This window comes from Mus caroli, unplaced genomic scaffold (genome assembly GCF_978045245.1).
Source record: "Mus caroli unplaced genomic scaffold, Mus_caroli_1 scaffold_2, whole genome shotgun sequence".
In the NCBI taxonomy this organism is placed as follows: domain Eukaryota; kingdom Metazoa; phylum Chordata; class Mammalia; order Rodentia; family Muridae; genus Mus; species Mus caroli.
In genome coordinates this window covers 129,288,125-129,306,733 of record NW_028227257.1, presented here as the reverse complement: position 1 = coordinate 129,306,733, position 18,609 = coordinate 129,288,125, and the positions used below count along the sequence as shown (strand labels likewise).

Genomic DNA, 18,609 nt, shown 5'->3' with positions numbered 1-18,609 from the left:
AACAGGTATGTTCTTGATACAGAACATATTATGTAAGCCTCAGTAACTGTCAGGGACTAAGATCAGGGAACGCACTCAGGACAGGCAGCCTGAGTTTGCTCTACCACAGCCGAAGGTGAGAGAGCCCTGTGAGGATAGTGAGAGGAGATGTCCACATCATAACAGCAACAAGCCTATATCAGGGGTCTAGCAAGGTGGTTCAGGGGATAAAGAACTCACCATGCAAACTGGAGGAGCTGAGTTGAGCTCCCCAACACCCACAGGCAGGCATGCCGGTGCCCCTCTACCCTAAGGGATATGCTCCCCAACACACATGTGTACCCAAGAAGGTTCAGCCTAGGAAGTCCATGGAAAAGTCAGCCGCACCTCGGTTACCAAGCCAGGAGAAGATCTGGTCAACTAAGAATAACTAGAGGGTGATAACCATGAGCATGAAGTCAGCCAAAACATCAGTCTCCGTAGCTACCTAGCTGCTATTTGTCGCTATGGAAACTGGAAACTCTAATGCTCTGGTGGCTTATTTGATACTATTTCTGCATCTCCCTAGCTGGGTGATTAATACTTTAATTAGAAAGCCCTGAAAGTACAAAGACAAGTTTCCTGTCTGTCCAGCTCTCTGTGGTATGGCCACCTTCCATACCACCAACATACTAGAGAACTGAAACCCAACCCCAGGAGGTAGGAGGTGGCAAGCTAGGTGCACGAGATAACGTTCCCAGGCCACGGACAGCGACATGAGGTGTGGCCAACAGAAGCCCCAGTGCCTATGGAAGGAAAACCAGAGAAATGAAACCAATTTCGTGGCCAGTAGACACTTGTCCAAGACAGATTTAACAACAGCAGAAACCCCAGAAAAGACAGAGGTTCACAGGCACTGCTGACCTGCTCCTGCAATTTTCATTCCTTCTCCTTTTAAAATTTCTTTCTTTTTTTTGTTTGTTTGTTTGTTTGTTTGTTTGTTTTTTGGGTTTTTTGTTTGTTTGTTTGTTTGCTTTTCTCGAGACAGGGTTTCTCTGTGTAGCCCTGGCTGTCCTGGAACTCACTTTGTAGACCAGGCTGGCCTCGAACTCAGAAATCTGCCTGCCTCTGCCTCCTGAGTGCTGGGAATACAGGTGTGTGCCACCACGCCCGGCTTCTTTTCTTGTCCCTTGAGTGTCCCTTTTTCTCTTTTTCACACCCTTAGTAGTGTTTTAGCCTCAGCATATTGGAGAAAAAAAAATTTTTTTTGGCTTCATGTATTCATCTAACTTGTTTATGAATTTTTTTTGCCAGATATATTTTTCTTCTCATTTTTTGCCTCTCCCCTTTTGCTACTCTCTATTGTACTGTTAGTTATATTTAATAATTAGTGATTTAGTAATTCATAAATTACTGTTACTAATATTTGTTCTTTTTAAAAAAATGTTCAATTTTTATTCTTGTTCTTACATTTACCTAACCTTACTTTCAAACTTTCTTATTGATGGAAAGCCCTTTTTGCTGGTTTTACCCTTCTTTTTTAAAATGGTATTTATTATTACAGAATGTGTGTGTGTGTGTGTGTGTGTGTGTGTGTGTGTGTGTGTGCGTGTGTGTTGAGGGTGAACATGACTACAATGTCCAAGAACTCCGGGATACCATCTGGAGACAGATTCCAACAATCTACACAGGAGATAAAAGACCTGAGACAAACTTTGAAGAACTCATCCTATAAAATTATAATGGGAATCCCTAAGTCTAGAGAAGGCAATTGGCACTGCAAGGCAAGAAGCAATGGAGAACAACCTTTCCTAGACACATCATGACAAAGATATCAGTATGCAACACAAAGACTATTGAAAGCTGTAATGAAAAACGTGCCAACTCACCAAGGCAAGCACAGAATGCCACCCAACTGATCAGCAACCCCTAATGCCTAAGAAGTGTAGAACAATACTAAACCCTGGAAGGAACCATCAACCAAGCAAGCTATATCAAGAGACATATTGACAGAAATGAAAGGACATTTCAAGATGACATTTCACACTATGTATCTTAGAACAGCCAAGCTAACACTGGAGAATATTCTTCACAGAACACAATCCTCACAGGAAGAATAGAACAAACAGTCCACTTCATGAGCAGCATCAACGAGTAAAGGAAAGGTAGGAGGGAATCTCTGATATCCACACAGTAAACTAGAAAAGTCTCAGTTCTTGTAGGGGAGAAAGACAATAACAGACAGTGATCCAACCAGACACAAAAACAACCAAAAAAAAAAAAAAAACTGTAGACATTAGTAAACACTTAGCAAAGGAGGAACAAAGAGAGGGTGTTAGAGTAGTTGTGAGGTGAATGCAGAAGGGATGATCTGTGAGGAGCAAGGGGACCAGTAAGAGAGGATAGAGAACAAAATGGGGTGGGGCATGAGTAAGAACAAAGTATATATATATATATATATATACATATATATATATGAAATACATAAGTATTAAAATAATGTATACGTATGAAAATGCTACTATATGTGCTACCTTAAAAAACAAAAAGGAAACAACTACAAAGCAGGTTCAAGATTATTAGTAGAGGCATTTTCTTATCTCGATCGATATCTTATTCCAACAAAGGAAGCCATATTTCTTGATTTGTGTCTTACAACACAAGATATTCTTCCAAAGATAAAAATGGTTTTTACAGTTCTGAGAACCCATCGGCCACCCTGACCAGGCAAACAGGCAAGCTTTAGATATTCCTCTTCTCTCTCAGTTACTCCAAACCCAATCCCCAAGTCTCATCCCTGGCTCTGTAGCAGATCAGCATCTGGGCTGAGGCCTCCCTCCCCTACTTTAGTGACTTCCAGTAAAGTATGCAGATATGTCTCTTAACCTCCCTCTTCGCATCAGTGCTTTAGCCCAATCCCTGCCTCCAGCAGGCACTCCCTACAAACACACAGGCAGCTCTGGCCAGGGAAGCAGGGAGGCTAACAGCAGATCTCAACTTCTTTTCTCCTCCAAATCTGATCCCCAACTTCTGCAACAAAATACCAGCTGTAGCCTCTCTATCCTTTTCCCACACTCCTTGCCAGTGGGTCACACAGATCTTCCCCTCCAAACTACCTTTCCCCTACCCTAGCATTGTCCTAGCCCCAACTCCAGCAGGCACTTCCTGGGAACCCACAGGCCACTCTGACCAAATAAGGCTAACTACAGAACTTTACCTCTCCCTCCATTCCTCCAAGTCTAATCCCCTAGTCTCATGCTCAGATATATTGCAGACTCTCTGCTATGGCCTATCCTCTGTCTCTGTGAGGAGCGGGTGTGGCAGCAGTCCCAAGATGGCGCCAGGGACTGCAGCCAAGTCTCATGACTTGCACCTGACTTCCTCATATACCCCGATTAAGCCACATCCACTAGGTGAACTGTGCATGTGCACCATGATGCAAGATCGGACCATATGACGAGTGATGATTCTGGCCAATGGACTGCTGTTACGTGGACTGGGCTGATGGGGCATAGTTGAGGGGTTATATAAGGGATTGCGATTGGGGGGCGGGGCAGAGAGATTCCTGCTTGCATGTTGAAAGGTTCCTGAATAAACTGCTTTGAGAAGAACGTAGTGTCGTTGTTCTTTTCTGCTGGTCAGAGACAGAAGCGACATGTCTCCATTCCCAGGGAACTAACTAAGCAGATCTTGGCAGAAAACCCTGTTTTTCTCTTTTCTGTGAAAGCCCTCAGCCACCCCTGCAGCCCATTCCAATTGCTAATTATAAACTACTAATTCCCAGGAACATATTTTACCTCGACCTCCCAATACCCGCACCTATCAGGACCCCAGGATACTTTTCTACAGGTAACTACAATCTCATAAGAACCAGATAAAATAGAAACTAAGGAACAAAACATTCACAAAATAAACACAAGAATAAATATCAGCACCTAAAATTATATTACCAATCCCAGATGCCTAAACACCAGGGTAAAAATACAACACACTATCAATAACAAACAGGACAATATGTCTCTATTAAAGTCTGGCAACCTCACCACAGCAGGCACTGAGTATTCCAACATAACTGGAACACAAAAAAAGTCCTTAAAACAGCCTTACAAAGATGACAGAAGTCCTTACAGAGGAAATTAATAAATACCTTAAAGGAAACCAAGAAAACACAAACAATGGAAAGAAATGAGTAAAATCATTCAGGGCCTGAGGTGGGAATGATATCAATCAATAAAACCCAAACTGATGGAATTCTAAAACTGAAAAAACTTAGGAACTCAAACAGGACCTACAGAGGCAACTTCACCAAAAGAATACAAGAGATTGAAGAGAGAATCTCAGACACTGAAAACATGATAGAAGAAATAGATATATCAATCAAAGAAAATGGTAAACCTGAAAAACTTGTGGCACAAAACATCTAGGAAATCTGGGACTCTATGCAAAGACCAAACCTAAGAATAACAAGAATAGATGAAGGAGAGTAATCCCTGGTAAAAGGCACAGAAAATATGGCACAAAAAACTCAAAGAAGAAAAGTTCACTAATCTAAAGAATGAGATATCTTGCAAAGTAAAAGAAGTATACAGAACACCAAATGGAATGGGCAAGAAAAGAAAGTCCCCTTGGCACATAATAACCAAAACAATTAATGTACATAACAAAGGAAATATTAAAAATGCAGCAAGAGAAAACATATAAAGGCAAGTAACATAAAGGCAGACCTGTTAGAAATACATCTGACTGAAGGGCTTGGACAGATTTGCTGCAGACTGCAAATGCCAGCTCAGACAACTATACTCAGCAAAGTGTTCAATCACAATAGATGAAGAAAATAAGACATTCCATGATAAAACCAAGCTTAAGCAATATCTGTCCACAAAACCAGGTCTAAAGAAGATGCTAGAAGGAAAACTCTAATCTAAGGAAATTAACAACTAAGAAAAAAAAAAAACATGGAGAATAAATAATCTCAGACCAGCAAAGCCAAAAGAAGGAAACTCACACACCATCACCACCACCAACAGTAACAACAATAACAATAACAACAAAATAACAGTAATCCATAATCATTGGTCATTAATATCTCTAATCAATATCAAAGGTTACAATTTCTCAGTAAAAAGACACAAACAGACCGGATAAACAACCATGATCCATTTTTCTGCTACATCCAAGAAAGACATCTTAACATCAAGGATAGATATCACCTCAAGATAAAGGGTTGGGAAAAGACATTTCGAGCATATGGACCTAAGAAGCAAGCTGGTACAACTATTTTTTTCTTATATATGGAGCCATCGCACAGAAAATCTGACAACTACACAGACTCTGTCGGCAGGAACCATCTGTTTTGATGTATGTGACTATCTATGGTTGCACTGTACAACTTGGTACAACCATTTTAATCTATGACAAAATATACTTCAAAACAAAACTAATAAAAAGAGATAAAGAAGGACACTACATATTAATCAAAGGAAAAAACACTACCAAAAGGGTACTGCAATTTTTAACATCTATACCTAAACAAAAGGACATCCAATTTTTAAAAGTAGAAATGGATAATTTCTACTTCTGCTTAAATCACATATTAACCGTCACACACTGACACTGGGAGACTTCAATACCGATCTCTGACCAATAGACAGGTCATCCAGACAAAAACTAACCAAAAATACTAGAGCTAGCTGACATTATAAGGATGTAACAGATATTTACAGATCATTTCACCCTAAGACAAAAGAATGTACCTTCTCAGCACCTCATGGTTCTTTCACCATGGACCACATACTCAGACACAAAGCAAGTCTCAACAGAGAGAAGAAAATTGAAATAACATCCTTTCTGACTACCATGGATTCAAGCTGGATCTCATCAACAACAGAAACAACAGAAAGCTTACAAATTCATGGAAAGTAAACACCTCTCTACTAAACAAAAACTAGGCCAAGACAGAAATTAAGAAAAATATTACTTTCTAGATTTGGACAAAAAATTAATACACAACCTATTCAAACCTATGGGGAAACAATGAAGGCAGCTCTAAGAGGAAAGCACACAGCACTAAGTATCTACACACACACACACACACACACACACACACAAATGGAAAGCTCTCATATTAACGACTGCACAGCTAAAAGCTCTAGAACAAAAAGAAGAAATCACACTCAAAAGTAGTAGACTAGAGGAAATAATCAAACTCAGGGTTGAAGTCAATAAAATCGAAACAAAGAACAGTACAAGGAATCAATGAGACAAAGAGGTAGTTCTTTGGGAAAAACAATTAAGATTTGCAAACACTTACACAAGTTAACTAAATGGTAAAGAGAGAATATCCAAACTGACAAAATTAAAAATGAAAAGGGAGGATATAACAACAGCAACAAGGAAGTCTGGAGAATCCTAGGGATATACTTTAAAACCTGTACTCTACCAAACTGGGAAACCTAGCAGAAATGGATAATTTTCTTATTACATATCATTTAGCAAAGTTAAATGAAGATCAGATAAGCAATTTAAACAGACATAATGCCTAGTGAAACAGAAGTAGTCATTAAAAGTATCCCAACCAAAAAACAAAATAAAACAACCCAGGGCCAGATGGTTCTACCATGGAATTCTACCAGACTTTCAAAGAGTTAGTTCAAATCCTCCTCAAGTTATTCCACAAAATAGAAACAGAAGGAACATTGCCAATTATATGAAACCACAATTACATTTACACTGACAGCCCAAACACATAAAGATCCAAAAGAAAGAGAATTATAGGCCAATTTTTCTTAGAAACTTAAGTGCAAAAAATTTCTCCATTAAAGTATTTGGGAACTGAATCTAAGAATACATCAAAATGATCATCCACCATGATAAAGTAGGCTTCACCCCAGAGAATCAGAGTTAATTCAACATATGTGAACCAATAAATACAATCCACCATATAAACAAACTGAATACAAAAATCTACACGACCATTGCATGAGATGCTAGAAACGGTCTTTGGCAAAATGTAGTTATAAAATGATTTCTTATGATAGTTTACTATATTCATAGATCAGCCTTGTTCAACCATCATCAGAGAAGTGTTGTCCTACAGCAGATGGGAAGAAATATAGAGACCCATAGACAGACAGACAGACAGGCAGACACACACACATGTGGAAAGAGAGAAGGTGAGGTAGGGAGGAAAGGCAGAGAGACAGACAGACAGACCAACCATGTAACATTCAGACCTGAAGAGTGTGTCTCCATCAAATCCTTCCTTTCAGAGTTGAGGCAACCAACCCCATGGAAGAGGAGGCACAAAGGCAGAAAGAGTTTAAGAGTCAGAGTGGGTGTAAGACACCAAGTAAACAAGTCTTTCTAAATCAACATGAGCAAAGCTCATAGGAACTCACAGAGACTGAAGCAGTATCCATCTGCCCGAAGTGAGTCTAAACCAGGTCTTCTGCATATACATTACGCTTCCAATTTAATGGTTTTTTTAAATTGGATTTCTGAGTGAGCAAACAAGTGGATCTCTGACGCTGTGTCTTTTCTTGGTCTCTCTTCAGGTTGGTTTATTTTGTCCAACTTCGATATGACATTTTTGTTTTATCTTATATTTTATTTTTTGTTATAGCTTATTATTATTTCTTAAGAGCCTGTTGTTTTCTAATAAGAGACAGGAAGGAAATGGATCTGGATTAGAGGGGAGGGGAGAGAGAACTGGGAGGGATGGAGGGAGAGGAAACTGCAATCAGGATATATTATATCTGAGAAGAATATTTTCAATAAAAGAAAACTTTGTTTTTACTTCCCTGTTTGTAGAACTTAATATAAAGCTGTTTGGTTGCACAACATATTCTGTGTTGGTGCTGAGGCAAGGATCTTACTCTTTACTGCTGAGCTGGGCAGCATCCTTAGGTCTCTGGTACCTAGATGTCCAATCCAAAGCACAGGGTGGGGCTTTCTCTAAAGTTCCCTCTGTGACAAGGTAAAAATGCTCCCAGAGGAACATAAGTGCCCCCATCCCCTACTAAATCACTCTAGCCATGAAAGATATCAGTCTGTCCTGTAAGGAGGACACTTAAGCTTTGGCTATCTACTCTGTTGAGTCTCATACTTAGTGTGTATAGTCTGTGCCTATACACATACAAGTAGAAGACAGTACCTTCCGTTGTCATCTGCTCACTTTCCATTTATTTCAGTAGCTTAGATGTTGAGGCTTTGGAAAACAGTAAGTTCTGTTAACCATTATGAAAAGTGCTATAAGGACATATAAGTTGAAACTGGAAATGGTCTTCCCTTTTCTGAGTTTAGTGTGTCCACAGACCCATAAAAAGATAGAGTGGCCTTTTCCCTGTATCTTAGTCAGTGCTGTGGTGCTGTAGGGCAGGACCTCTTGGGGAGGACACAGAAGATTTATCTAAAAATATCCAGGTCATGGATCCTGAACTTCAGTGACCAGGGACACAAATGATTGTGCAAACTGAGGTCAACTTTCCAGAGATGGGAGGAACAAGGCTCAAAGCAGGAACTGGGAGGCAGTTTTCACTGCAAGGGCAGGAAAATGATACACTTTGCAGAAGAGAACTGAGTTTCAAACCAAAAGCACCATTTCCAAAATTGCATGAGGAGAATCTAGATGTGGTTTTCAAATACCTGTCTCATAGTCCCAACATATTTGCAATCCCATCCACAGTGCTATGATCTTCATGGTTTGTAAGATCTGTGGAAGAGCTTTGAAAGAATATCTGTCCTCAGTTCTACCTTCAGAGATTCTGACTCTGTCTGCGATGTTGCTGGGTACTGCACCTGGCCACATGACTCTAGTGGTCAAGCAGAGTTAGGAGAGTAACACAGTCTCGGGTAATGCTCACTGCCTCTCTAGAATCGTTGCATAGAGCCATAGCACAACAAACCTTAAACAAAGCATTGGATCCCAGACTATGATCATCTGTCTGGGCTGCTCTAACAAGATCACTGCCTAGAAAACAGCAAATAAACAACAGAGATGTAATTTTTTTCCTGCCTCGGAGGATCGGAGTTTAACACCAAGGCATTATCAAATCCAGCATTTAATGCAGGGCTGTTTCATGATTTGTGGGTGGCAATGTGCTCCCAAGGCAGAAGGAGGAAACATGCTCCTTTGAGTCTTTTATCATCCTTCACACACCCAGAAAGGCTCAGTCCTCTTGAATGATCATCTACTGAATGGAGGCTCCACCTTTCAGTGGGCTGATATTGGGTGTTATGGTTCAGCTTACGAATTTTGAAATGCTGCCAAAGTAGAGACCTTTGCAGAAGTGTATTTGTTCATAAGTCAAGTTCTTATACCTACTCCAGAGTTGATTACTGGATCCAAAATGAGGAAGAAGCTCAGCAGGACCACTAGGTGAACCTTGTATAGTTATGTTAGAGAAATTTTATACTAAAAAGAAAGTACTGGTGCAGCTGGTGGAAGTGCTGTGTGTGCCTTTATATACGTGCATTCTGAATTTCCATGCATTACTTACTAAGAAGAAACCATCTCATAACTTCCGTTTCTTTACATGAGACTTCAACATGAATTGCAAAGTGTGAACAAAGAAAATAAATGCTCCTTTAAGCTTAACGTTTGCTTGCATTCCACCCTGTACTGCTCACCTTATCCTTCCAGCATCTACTTTTTATAGCACAAACACCAAATTAAACCCTAAGCACATGTTCTCTGTGTTCCACTTGTTTCAAAATTCATTCAACTTAGAACACTATATTCTTTCACCCCAAGGTTTTGCTTGACAGTTAACCTTGCTTCACAAGACACAAGACAGCTAGATGGTCTTGAGAAGTAGGTTGCCTCTGATCACACTTTGGCTAATACCCAAAGATGAAAAAGAATAGAAAGAATGGACAAACCAGAAGTTAGGGGAATGGAATGTCATCTGGGTAGCACATAACCATTTCATTCCCGAATTCACCTACCTACATACTATATAACTATATACCTATAATCTTGGGCCCACGCAAGTCTAACCCTGTCAAAACAGTCATGATGGATGGATGGTAGGGTTTCACTTCTCCTTGATGATGTATTGGCTACTAATAGATTCTGGAAAATTCTGTTTTTGGTTGTGAACATTACCCAATGAGTTGTTACAAACCCACAGATAAACAGATGGCCCTGCTTGAAGTCAGTGAGTCACAAGAAAAAACAAAATAATCAATGTACAAAGGAGGTTGAGAGGGGCGGTTTGGCAGGATATATCTGGAGTTATAAAAAGAAAAAAATTAAGTAAATGTTTTAAAAGATGGAGCCTATGGTAGCTCCTAAGTCACTGAAAGTGTTCCCTCTTAAAGGGGACCTTTGGACTGCGAGTCTCTGTTCTTTTTGCTTCCTGAGCACCATGAGCAGCTTAGTCTACTAGGTACTCCCTGTGAGATGTGCTGTCTGTGTATGCCATAGTCTCTAAAGCAAAAGAAGAACTGACCAGGGACTGAAAACTCCAAAACCCTGTGTATCACAACAAACCTTCCCTATTTTTAAGTTGATGCATCTCAGGTATTTTGTTTTAGTAAAGGAAGCTGATTAAGGCACTTACGTTAGAGGAATAAATGAAGAGCAAATAACCTCAAAATCAATTCCTATTTTGCCATTAAATGTGTTCAAACCAAACCAAGTGTCACAACTGAATGAGAAAGACACTTTTCTTAATTTTTTACTTTCACAGTTAAGGATAAAGTATTGGGACTTTAAATCCTTTTAGAAAACTATATCCTAAACTTCATATATTTTCACTGACAAGCCCAACTTTGCATTTAAGGTTAATTGTTGGATTATGAAAGTGAATGCATTACTTCAAATTATGCTATTATACTTTAGATTTGTAAAGGATGCTTTCTAACTTAGATAACAGTTAAGTTACCGACAGGAAAATCTGACAAATGAGAATAAAATTTCTTTTTCTAACCTTTGTGTTAGTTTTCCCAGGAAGTTGTGATCCTAGACTGAATTAAAAGAAGAAAATAAATTGAATGCAAGCACTCCTCCAGATGCCTCCTCACTGTGAATGCCATGTGATCAGCTGTCTCGGGCTCCTGCTGTCACATCTTCACCAAGATAAACTGTACTCTGATGGTGACCCAAAACAAACTTTTCCATCTTTATACTGCTTTGATCAGAAATTTTATTGCAACAATGATATAATTACATTTAAAAACAAATAACATAGTATTTGTTTTTAAATCAGAGAAAAAAATTAAACCACCAACAGTTTAGCTCTTAAAGCTATGAGGGGTTAATCATTGTACTTTCCTCTTCTAGGGTACTGCCTTTTTCTGGTGAAACTGTGAGCCTGTTAAGGACTATCTGACCTGCTGTACCATATCACCTTAATGGGAGTTGAACAAAGTCAAGGGATGCAAAGCCTTCTTGTGACCAAAACGTAAAGAAAATGTGCTCAGATTTCCTGGGTGTTCTGAAAAAAACTGTCACCTGTTTATATTCGTGACTTTCCCAAATATGCATCTGTTCAAAATACGTCTGAATGTGATATCACTTAGAGGTCTCAAGGCTTTGATATACTTGTTGAGCCATTATTTGTTGAGCTGCATATTATGTATCAGAAAGAGTACAAGGCCCTTGAGATACAATGGTGGATAAAAAGCCTTTGTTCCATTTACAATATAGTAGAGAGATATTAGTGGTCTCTAAGGAAGGAAAGTTAAGCTATACATATGAAAGAATACAGGTTTTTTTGATCCCACAATCATCGGATTCTCTTAACTTGCACTGCATGCCTTGAGATAATTTGAGCATTTTGCCTCTGGATAAGGTGAAAATAGAATGTGGCTAATAAAAATAACTAACATTTATTGAGCTTTCTATAGCAGGCCTTTGCTAAGCACAGCCATATAATTATCTCATTTTATCCCCAAATGACTCGACTAGGGTATACAATTATTGTTCCTATTTTACGAGTAAGAAAACCAACTGTTTGAGAAAAGAAAGAACCTTTTCAGGCGAACACAACTGACTATGGCTCCAAAAGCCTTTAATTATTTTCCCCAAATCCAAAAAGCTCTGAAAACCCCCCCAAAAAACTTTTCATAATCATTTAACATGAACCTATTCCTTGAACCACAATCTTTATATTTCTTCCTTAGAGAGAAAATTCCTATATTTATGCATTTTTCTACAGAAATAGTGATAAGGCTCTATAAAAGTGTGTAGGAGGTTGTATGTATCATGGACTAACACACTGTCTAACTTTATAAGTCAAAAAACAATTCTATTCAACTCTGATGGCTTATCTCTAGACCACTATTATCAGATGAGTCTTGAATAACCTTTTAGTAAGTCTATGACACACAAGTCAGATGGCTCATAATTCACCACCTGCATTACTAAAAGGAAAAGTCATATATATATATATGATATATATATATGACATATATATATACACACACACACACACACATATATATGTTCAGGTACAGTGAGGATAAATTGGTAAGCAGAATTCAGAGTTTGCCCCATTTGGGTGAGCACGTCACCTGAAGAAGAAGAAAGATCTGGTAGGAAGTATTTATATATCATCTGGACTACATTTGATTTCTCAAATAATGTGAAGTTTTTTACTTAAAGCCTTTAGGAGTTTTAGAAAGGCTGTAAACAGTAGAATGACTCTTGATTTTGAGAACATCTCTCACCCAGTGTAGATGAACCACAAATATGTGAAAACATCTGTAACAATTTAGATTGGGAAAAAAAAAATGAAGCTTCAAAATGTGTTATTAGCACAAAGAAAGGTGCAGCCCAGGTTCAAAGGGATGGATTCACTGAACTACAGATGACATTGGACATAGGAGATAAAGAAAAAGGCAGAGCCTAGGAAAGGTCACAGCTTCACAGCTTAGACACTTAGAAAACAATTGTTAAGGTAAAGAGTATGAAAGAGAGCATGGCTCATGGTTTTCAATATAAGGTTGACTGTGAGATATATCAACCTCTACTAGCAAAAATGAGCACATAAAATGAAAGATGCAATAGGGGAATGAAGGTCTTCTTAAATTGTATCTTTATTTTACACGCATGATGTCTGTATGCAGATCTGTGTACCACATGTATTCCTGGTGCCTGCGGTGGACAGAAGAGAATGTTGGAACTGGAGTTACAGACAGTTGTGTGCAGCCATGTGGGTCCTGTAAATTGAACCCAGGTCCTCTGGAAAAGAAGCCAGTGCTCTTAGCCACTAAGCCATCTGTCAAGCCCTGGTCATAAATTCCTTTAATAGAAGTTTTTTTGTTTTGGTTTGGTTTGGTTTGGTTTGGTTGGTGTTTTGTTTTGTTTTGTTTTGTTTTGTTTTGTTTTGTTTTGTTTTGTTTTGTTTTGTTTTGTTTTGTTTTGTTTTGTTTTTGAGTACCTTGGTGCATGTCCCCAGATGCCTAGCACAGTACTTGAAGAGATGTTACATAAAGGACTTTGACTGTTTTCTATAAGAAACTGTAGTGTTTGAGGGGTTGTAACTTCTATATTGCCATAGAAGCTCAACTGCAAAATTATTCACCAATTAATTTGGGGTGGTGATAGAAAACTTACAGTTGAAGATATCAAATATGCTCTCTCCCATAAGATGTCATCTTCTGAGGGTAATTTTGAGTTTAAGGTGATCAAAAAGAAACATAAACAAAACAAAACAAAACAAGAGTCCATAAAGATACAAAGTGTCCTTCTTCCTTTTTCTAACAGAAAAGATAAAAGTAGACTAGTTTTAGGGTCAGCAAATATTTATTAGACTTCTAACCATGGATTAGACACTGGGCAAGAAAATCCCCAACACATGAGCACATGTATAAAGTATCCACCCACAATGCATAACACATATGCATACATAGACACCCAGTTAATAAGACTTTGTTGTGCCGTTTGAAGCTAATGAGACAATTCAAATAATGACACTAAAACTGCTCTCTCCGTACAATTATATCATTTTAATTATCCCATCATAAAAAGATACTCTTACTCAAATGTTCTAGTCAGCTGTACTGAATACACTTAATCTGAGAAACCCCTGATAACCGTTATCTAATCAGAATCTTAGCATCACTGCAGTTTGAAGAATGCTTCTGAGGCTCACTTTCTTTAATGTGGAAAACACACAGCTATTAAAAGGAAACAGAGATCAAAAGCATCCTAGTCTATGAACAGAGTACTTGTCTGCCCCACCTTTCTGTTACTAATTCTCCTCTATCAAATGCCTATGCTTTCGTCTTAGGGGATGTAATCTCCCTATGATTGTCCAAGATGCACCAAGGAAAACTTGAACTTCATGGTCAGGACAGAAATTACTGTTTGACAGGATGGTGTGAGGGTAAAAATACCAAAATGCACAGTAAGATGCTGTGACCATAAGAGTGAAAGGAACACAGGAGGGTCTGCTGGGCAGATGGAAGAACAAATCTGCTGCAACCAAACTGCAATACCAGCTCTCTCCTCAAGTTTACAAGTGACAGCAGTTTGACATATCTCCTCCACAATTATTCTATGTAAAAAAAAAATAAAACAAAAATAAAAAACAAAACCATCATCAATTAGTCCAATGGTGTCAGGTAAAAATATAAAATAATAGCTTAACATAATAAATGGGGACACCAAATTATGGGGCTTTAGGAGCTGGAGAGATGGCTCACTGTTTAAGAACACATGCTGCTCTTCCAGAGGCCAGAGTTGGCTCCGAGCACCCACAACTCCTGTCCCTCCAGGTCCAGGAGATCCAACCCCCTTTTCTGACCTACAAGGCCACCTGCACACATTTGTTCATACACACACACACACACACAAATAAAAATGAAACATCTTTTGAAGAATGGACTTTTAAATTCTATCATCTTCATCCTTTATGTTTGCAGGGTTTCACTCTCAGGATCAACAAACAGTATGGGGTTTCTATTATGGAGCAGGTTCTGGGCAAGGAAGACCTTACTATATGACAACATGTAAATTATGTCTTTGCCACAGTGGCATCTTCTCTTATAAATGCCATAAGCTCCTGGAAATTTGGGAGAAATGTGATTTTGAGGACGTCAGTAGGCTCTAGCTCTTTGAAGTTATTAATATATGTTTACTTCTTCCTGAATTTTTCCTATAAATTCATCTTGATTCCAAATGCTGGAAATTTCACAAGAACATGTGGACTCCAGGACACATATTAAATCAAGACAGTGCTAGAGAACTTGGCACTGTCACATGGGATCAGTAGATTTCACGCAGCATCCTTGTTTATATACACTTTTTTATGATGAGAATAAGGAAATCAAAATATTCACAGACTCTACTCCAAAATAGACCAAGCTGGATATTTAAAAAGAATAGCATAGTGGAATATAAACATGATGAAGATCTAGAAATGTCAAAGCAATACCTCCATGCCTCCAAAATTGCCATGTCTGAATGATGAAACTTATTCAATACATGAACCCATTAGGGTCTATCGGGCAATCCCTATGTAGTGGTCACATAATGTGCTATGTAAGGATCGGATTAGCTATTAAAATCCTTGGGATTCACTAAGTTGCTACAAGGACAGAGCATAAACAAAGGTGTTCACATATAGTCCTTAAAAGATTTTATCCAGAGACTTCAGAGTCTTCTAGAAAAATGGTTTGGGAGCATGTTTATCAGGGTATTTTTAAAATGAAATGTTTAAGTACACAAACAGGAAGCTCATACCCCAGTTTCCTTTCCAAGGGGGTAAAACTTCCCAAAGTTCCAAATGAATCAGGAAAGAGCTAGTGACTACACCGAGATGTTTACACAATGTAAAGCAGAGATACCCAGCAACATGATAAAAGAGTATGATGCAGACAATAGTCTTATTCGCAAATAAGATATGGTTACTGTCCAAAACAGAAGTTTGTGCTAATTGGAGCCTGGTCCAAAATGGAAGTTCAAAGACCTTAGTTCTAGGAGCCATACCAAGCATCTGGCAATGGCCCTGTGTGAAGAGCTTTGTTGTGCAGAATAAGAGTAGCTGAGCTTGGGCACTGATCCACTTCTTGTCAAATAAATCAGAGAAGAAGGATTTGGATAAAGTCAGTAAGGATCTCCACATCAGATCTGGCAAGTCACTTAATTCTCAGAACTATTATGCCATCTACAATAGGGACATAAACAATGAATACCTCAGTGCTGATTTGTAGAGAAAAATCATGGTCTAAGTAGTCTTTGTCATTCACATATACATGGTGGAAGGAACTTCTACTCAAACACTGGGAATCCGGAGCTCAACAATACTTCTTTATGGCCTCCATGACAATGGCCTCTGTGATGGTTTGATTATCTTTGGCCCAGAGAGTAGCACCATTAGGAGGTGTGGCCCTGTTGGGTAGGTGTGGCCTTGTTTGAGTAGGTGTGTCACTGTGGATGTGGCCTTTAAGACCCTTGTCCTAGTTGCCTGGAAGCCAGTCGTCTCCTAGTGGCCCTCGGATGAAGATGGAGAACTCTCAGCTCCTCTTGCACCATATCTGCTTGGATGCTGCCATGTTCCCACCTTGATGATAATACACTGAACCTCTTAACCTGTAAGCCAGTTCCAATTAAATGTTGTTCTTATAAGAGTTGCCTTGGTCATGGTTTCTGTTCACAGCAGTAAAACCCTAACTAAGCCTCCCAAGAAAATTACACAAATATGAAACTTTGAAAAAAAAAAAAGCTGTTTCACTTGCAAAGGCTATCTTCAATGTGGGGAGATGCAAAAGCCTGATAAAACAAAGATGGTACTTGAAAGAAAATGTATTTGGAGAGATGTGAGAAATTCAAAATAAAGGTGGCCCAAGGGGAAAATGTCCTGATGAGTGATTCTTTCCAGTTCTTGTAAAGTTTACCTCCCCACTCCTTGCAGAAGTACAAAGTACTCAACCTGGACAGGGGAATTTCATAAAAGCCTATCTTTGTACAATGATGACCTTGATTGCAGAATCTATGACATAAGCAGATGGATGTAAGAAAAGTAGGTCAGTGGGTCTAGGTAGAAACAGATGTCATTTTCTTCCCTCTTCATAATATGGGTGTATATACAACTATATATGTATGTGCACACATTAATATCCCAGTACACAGATAACATATGTATTGATAATTCAGAATAATTAATGTTTTCTGGTTTTTAAAATAAACTTCAGTCACAAGAGAACTCTAAGAAGTTGCTGTTTTGTGAAAGAAATGTACACTCCTTGTATAAGTTGACTTTTGTCTCTGTGACCAAAGGCCTGTAGCACAAAACTTAAAGAAAAGAAAGTTTCTTCAGCTTCACAGTTTCAGGGTCTTAATGCTGTAGAGAAACAACATGTTCAGGAGTTCATGAAAGAGGAAGTTTCCTCATCCCATGGGAAGCAAAGAGAAAAACAGGAGGCGGCAGAGATCCCAAAATCCCTCCTAGGACACACATCCTGGGAACTAACTTCTCCCATTTGGCACATTTCATAAAGGTGCCACCACCTCCCAACTGTGTCACCATCTGGTGATCAAGGCTTCTATGTATGGCCTTTGGGGGACATTTAGACCCAAACCATCAGCTCTGTTTAGAAACTCTCCATTTTTAATGATAACCTCCTTTGAACCAGAAAGGAACCAAGACTAAATCTTTAGCTAGTCAGTGAGCAGGAAAGCTGCTGGCTGACTCTACCCTTGTTCACAGTCCTTAGCCATCTCCTCTTACCCTGACCTCTTTCTCAACCTTTCAAAAGATGCTGGGAAGTCTAGATGTGAAGACAGTTCTTTATCTGTTATAGTTGTATACTAATTTTTGCAGGTGATTTCATATGTAGACAAGATATATAAATCTCTATTTCCTTTTGTCTCCTTAATCTGTCTTTTTATAGAAAGTCCAAGCTAAAAGTGCATTATGGATGAAGAGGAAATTCATTTGACTTTCACATCCCTTCTTTTTCGCCTTTCTTCCTTTCTTCACTATATATTCATTAGATCAGAGAAAGCATAAAGCTGCTTCAGGCGACTGACAGAGCCATATCAAGTTACTTACCAAGAGGAAACATTTGGAAGGCTGGGTTAGAAGTGTGTGCAATGCCCTGTAGCTAAATCACTAAAAATTTATAAGATAAAATAAAATAAAAGGCTCTGTGAAGCCATCCATATAAATATTGATAATAAGCATTAGCTTATCCCAGTGCATGTGGGAAGAATGTGTCTACATGTGGAGTCCTTGCATTGATAATTTGAGTAGAAACCAGCCACAAATTCAGGGATCACTTCAAAATGTGTTAGCTTCACTGCGTCAATATTACTGTGAGCTTATCTCTTTTTTACAGATGCGGAACCTAAAAGAAATTGATAAACTTCCTTTCTAGCTTCTGTATTCAGAAATGATAGTTATTTTGCTGGTGGCAATACATGAAAAGAATATTCAAATGTTATATGTACACTGTTGTCTATAATTTAAACATAAAACATTCCCTCCAGGGGGGGGAGGAAGCAGTTAATATGAGTCAGTAGGTAGACAAAAGGTCACATGTCAGGGAAAACAGAAATTTGTGAGATTATTAAAGGACCTTCCCCAGTTTTATAGAATGGTTAAACTGATCAGAAAATAGATTGACCAACTGAGTATATATGCGTATAGAATTTCTCCAAGGAAACGTCAATCACACAATACACACACACATCTCCCCCCT

At 38.7% G+C, this 18,609-nt stretch overlaps 1 non-coding gene across 1 annotated transcript; it reads right to left on the bottom strand.

The window, feature by feature from the left end:
• Positions 1–5,244: 5,244 nt before the first annotated feature.
• Positions 5,245–5,374, bottom strand: LOC115030537 (small Cajal body-specific RNA 14). The gene has a single exon (XR_003836120.2).
• Positions 5,375–18,609: the final 13,235 nt, after the last annotated feature.